Source organism: Rutidosis leptorrhynchoides, chromosome 3 (assembly GCF_046630445.1).
Source record: "Rutidosis leptorrhynchoides isolate AG116_Rl617_1_P2 chromosome 3, CSIRO_AGI_Rlap_v1, whole genome shotgun sequence".
NCBI lineage: Eukaryota > Viridiplantae > Streptophyta > Magnoliopsida > Asterales > Asteraceae > Rutidosis > Rutidosis leptorrhynchoides.
In genome coordinates this window covers 33,922,136-33,928,135 of record NC_092335.1, presented here as the reverse complement: position 1 = coordinate 33,928,135, position 6,000 = coordinate 33,922,136, and positions in this window count along the sequence as shown.

The window sequence follows — 6,000 nt, the reverse complement described above, 5'->3', positions numbered from 1 at the left end:
TAAAGTTTCTCCCTAGCAGTGCGTTATATCGTGAAGTTGAACGAACCACATAAAAATCGACCAATTCACGCCTGATCATCTGCGGGTTCCTGTCATCCGCAAGCTCTATCATTAATTCTATTCGGCCTAGCGGCCACGAGTTTTCTCCAGAAAACCCTGATAGCGTAATATCAGGCTGACGTAACTGCGCTTTGACTTCTGCCGGAAGGAAACGATAACAATGCTCATACATAATATCGACACCGCTGCTAGTGTCAACATGCATGCGCTTAACCTGGATTCCGCAATCGGGGATGCGACACTTGATAATAATGGGCTCATTAATAGAATCAATTGACATTACAGGAGGGAAAGTGATCGGGAGAAACTCCCAATCCTGTTGATCGTTGTACTTTCTCCGCTGGCTGATTTTCTCTGCGTCAACCATGTTAATGGTTAAGTCGGCCTTTTTCGCTTTGTCAACTTTCTGCCACGCGAAAGTCTTAGACTTCGGAGCCTCTTCTGCGGCCTTTCCCTTGTCCTTTTTAGGTGGTTTTAGATGATCCAATTTGCCTGCGCGAAGCGCTTCCAGAACCCGTTCCATCAAATTTTTATACCGATTGGTGTCGTGACCATAATCGTCATGAAATTCACAATACTTTGTTTTGTCCCGCTTGCCAAATTCTATAAGTGGAGTTGGAACCGCGAAGGTGGCACATACTGGCTCCGTTGCCAAAATTTCCTTGGGCGTTTTGGACAAACTTTTGAGTAGCGCATAGTTCTGATTATTGATGCCGCGCTGATTATTGTTTCGATAATTGCCACTTGATTTCCCTTTATCATTCCTGATGGGACCACCGCTAGGATACCTTCCGCGAGAGTTGTTACCGCGACCTTGATCGCGCGAACGATCATCATCGTCCCTTCTCTCGTTGCGTGAGCTAGCTGTTGGAATGTCATTATCTTCGCCACTCCGCATATAGTCGTGGCATTCACTAAGCGCCTCAGCATAAGTTGTTGGGACTGTATGGCGCAGACGCCTTATGATGTCGAACGAGGTGTATATAAAATAGTTATTATTTTACTAGGAAAACACTATTAAATACGATACAATTTTACACAAGATATTTATTTATTTATAGAATGGATATACTTAAACCTTGCTACAACACTTATAGGCAGTGTACCTAATCGTACAGTAGTGTAGTTTTTAGTAAGTCCGGTTCGTTCCACAGGGAAATCTTTAAACAAAGCTCAACGCTATATTAGTTTACTTTTATAAAAATACAAATATATATATAAGTGATATTATTATTATAAAGGGGGGTTTTTTACCGTTTAATGACCGGTTTGTCGATTTTAAAACTTTAGTCGCAGTTAAAACCTAATGTAAAATATAAAATAAATACAAGACTTTAAATTAAAGCGTAAAATAAATAACGATAATGAAATTGCGAATAATAAAAATGCGATAAAATTAAAAGTGCGATTAAATAAAATAACAATAAATAAAAGTGTGATAATTAGAAGTGCAATTAAATATAAAATAAAGGAAATTAAATATGAAATAAAAGAATTATGCTTATTTAAACTTCCGTAATCATGATGTTTGACGTGTTGATTTTAGTTTTATGCCCATGGGTTAATTGTCCTTTGTCCTGGATTATTCAATATGTCCGTCTGGTTTTTGTCCATAACAGTCCATCAGTCATAAATATAAATTGCAAGTGTCCTTGTCAAATTATTATTATACCCGAAGATAAATATTCCAACTAATTGGGGATTCGAATTGTAACAAGGTTTTAATACTTTGTTTAATGAATACACCAGGTTATCGACTGCGTGTAAACCAAGGTTTTACTACTTTGTTAACAATTACACCAATTACCCTTGAATGTAATTTCACCCCTGTTTTAATTATTCTAGTGGCTATTAATCCATTTCCGTGTCCGGTTAAATGAACGATTATTCGTACATATAAATACCCCGCCCATCGTGTCCGATCGAGTGTATATGGTAATTTATAGGGACGCCCAATTGTAAATCTTTATATTAACATTAACAAACTTTCATTTAGTTAAACAAATATAAAGCCCATTAATAGCCCATAGCCTAGTTTCCACAAGTGTCGTTCTTTTGTCCAAACCCCAATTATGGTACAAAGCCCAATTACCCAATTTTAGTAATTAGCCCAACATCATGATTACTTCGTTTTAAACAAGCATAATAATAACTTAGCTACGAGACATTAATATAAAAAGGTTGAACATAACTTACAATGATTAAAAATAGCGTAGCGTTACACGGACAGAATTTCGACTTACACCCTTACAACATTCGCTAACATACCCTTATTATTAGAATTAAAATTAAAATTAAAATATAAATTATAAATATAAATATATATTACTCGTATATATTGAGAGAGAGATATAAATATGATGATATTTTGATCAGAATTCGGGTTGATTTATAGCCAGGAATGATTTTTGGGGCTCCGCGACTCGCGGCAAAAAGCCCTTCAAACTCCGCGAGTCGCGGAGAGGTATTTTCACTTTACACCCTTGGAGTTTCTGGCTGCCGACGGTTTTAATAATATATATATATAATATATATATAATTAATATAATTAATTATATATTATATTATATTTATATACATAGTTAACTTGTAATTTTTAGTCCGTTGCGTCGAGCGTTAAGAGTTGACTCTGGTCCCGGTTCCGGATTTTCGAACGTCCTCGCGTACAATTTAATATCTTGTACTTTGCGTTTTGAATCTTGTACTCTTGTGATTTCGAGACGTTTCTTATCAATAATTGGAACCTTTTTGATTGTCTTTTGTTCTTTTGAGCTTTTTGGTCGTTTGCGTCTTCAATTCGTCGAATCTGTCTTTTGTCTTCACCTTTTATTATTTAAACGAATATCACTTGTAAATAGAACAATTGCAACTAAAAGCTTGTCTTTCTTGAGGAATAATGCTATGAAATATATGTTCGTTTTTAGCATTATCAAATATTCCCACACTTGAGCGTTGCTTGTCCTCAAGCAATATCGTCTTGAAATACTAGAATCACTTCTTTATTCTTCACACTTTGTACATCAGTGATTTCTATACGGCGGTATAAACAATGGTAGTAACGATATGGTTTACAGTCCCACATGACTATAAAAATTTAGATCCATTAAGGAAATTGGATCTTTATGAAAACATTTGATCTTTTTGAAAATTAAATCTAGTTTTTACCCTAGATAAGTTTTCCGGAATAACCCTTTACCGGTGTTTGCAAAATATTTGTGGGTTTGGTGGGTTTCAGATTTGAAAATTTTAGCTCAAAACTTGCGGTTTTGTGTCACCCACTTGCTAACCTTGTATTTGGAAAGCAACACGTCCAGTTTACTTGTTCCGTATATTACCTTTCGGCAAACTACCGTCCGGTTGTAAAGGAAAGCGTTGAACAAGCAACTGTTTAAGGCAATGTCCCGTGACATGCTTTTGATTATGGTCTATAACGTGTCGGACGCAATTACTATCCTTGGTAGGAGCAATAGTAAAGCTCACCCTTATAATTTGTCGGTCTGGCACAAGGTCCTGTCTTTGACCATGCTATGCAACCACCGTTCTTACGGTTGACACCCGATTTGGTTCAGGTGACCTAATGAATTCCAGGTGAATTCCTAGGATTTTACGTTCAATGGTAATGAACGCATTGAAAATAGGGTTTTCAGAAAACAAATCGGTTTGTATTTTTGATCAAAATATTTTCTCGTTTAAACTCGAGTTTAGATATCATTGAATTCCATGAGTTTGTAATTCTCAATCTTTAAGGTCAATCTCTAGGATTGAGTAATATCAGTCTTAAAAGCTGATTTTTAATCTTTAAGGAGATTATCCTTTCTGGGGATCTGATTCATTAGTCTTATCAAGCTAATTTGCACGGTGCCCCCCCATTATACGAGATAAATCCTTCTCATGGTTAGGATAAATCTGACCACTTGGCAACCCTGTTTGATGCTGAGGTCCGTGGATTTCCTGCTGATTTTAGAGATGACTTTTCTAGATTTTTCGTCAACCTACAGCTGGTCTGAACGACAACTTCATGACCTAAATCAAGAAGCGCGTGTCTTTTTCGGAAGACTTTACTTCCTTTTAGTGATGGAATTGATTCATCGTGTAGATCCATCTCTTCTTTTCTTTCATCGGGTAAAACAGTTTAGTTTAGTTCAAAGCAAAAGTATTTTCAGTTATTGGTTACAGATATATGTGGCATATGTTAAAAATATCTTGGTAAATTTTCCCACACTTGGCTTTTTATTTTTCTTTTTATCGTCCTCTATTCCATTTTAAATGAATTTTAACATTTTAGTTTGTTTCTCAATTTATGTCCTTTCCGAGGTAACAATAATTTCGGTGTTTGAAACCTAGTTTTATCGTTCATAAATATGTATAAACATGATTTTAATTCATTTAATTGAAAATTTTGAAAAATTTTACTAGAATTGGGTAGTCAGTATATAAGACTAGGGCTGTTCTTTTTTATCAGAGAGCACTAGATTCTAATACAACTACTGCTTTACTAGTATTTTTAATGGTAACCAAGTGTTTAATATAAAAATTTTTAAAATCCGAAAGAATTTAACCCCTTCCCACACTTAAGATCTTGCAATGCCCTCATTTGCAAGAAATCAGTAACAATTTAAATTATTGAGGGTGATTTGTGTGAAAATGATTAAATTTTTACCAAAGTTTCCAAATATATTGGCGTTTGTTTGCTGAATGATAAATGGTGCACGTCATTTGTTCATTCCGTCTTGTTGTTATTTCACATATATTTTGCATCATTGTCGTCAAAATTACTTGCTTTTGCTGAACTTAATGCCAGTCTTTGAAAATGCGTTGTTTTACCCTGTTGTGTACATAAGATAAACTGCAAACATATATACATATTTTTGAAGTTTGGTTTATTACCCCACATTCAAAAATTATTAAAATCTAAGAATAAAAGTTAGATAATTATAAAAATGATTACAATATTAACAAAAAATATTAAACATATCAATACTTACAAATTACAAAATAAAAATAAAAATAAGTAAATTAAGGATGATATTGGTACCAATAGGGGTTCCACGCATAACCATAAGTGCTATAGAATGCTTCGGCAGGGTCATACGTAGGATATGGTGGCTGCATCTCTATCGACCAAGGAGGGAAGACGGGCTTCGGTGTAGGAATATAGTTTCTACCTATATGTTGGCAATGCGCTATGATCTGGTTCTGATGAACTTGCCAATCTTCAAATGCTCTCTGTCTAGCATTTTCGTATTCCTGAGAAGCTATAAACCTATGCATTTCTTGCCCCCCTCCTACATTACCTTGTTCCTGGTTTCTCTCTACCTGTGGATGTCTACCATTGTATCGTACTGCGGCGTTGTTTCGCCGCTTCAAAACTTTCGCACCATGGTACACATTTAAACCTATAGTGTCGCGGGGTTCCGGCTCTTCTACTAATAATCCCCCCCGACTTATATCCACACCGAGATATTCACCAATCAAAGTAATAAAAATACCACCCCCTATTATGCTATGTGGACGCATCCCTCGAACCATAGCTGATAAATAATAACCCACACAATATGGTATACTTACAGCGCTGTGTGGGTCTCGAATACACATATGGTAAAACAAATCTTGTTCATTTACCTTTTCTTTGTTTTTACCCCTTTGTGTAATCGAGTTAGCTAAAAACCTATGTATTACTCTTAATTCGGCTCTATCTATATCCAAATAAGAGTAGTTTCCCCCTTTAAAACGGTGGTGGCTTGTCATTTGACTCCACACACCGTGTGTATCAAAATTCTCATCTATTTTCCTACCGTTTAGTATCAATCCTCTACAATCGGCAGACGCTAATTCCTCAGGCGTATATATACGTAAAGCCTGAGCCATGTCTAGTAAAGACATGTGGCGCATCGAACCGCCTAACAAAAATCTAACAAAAGAACGATCGGTTAAACTGGC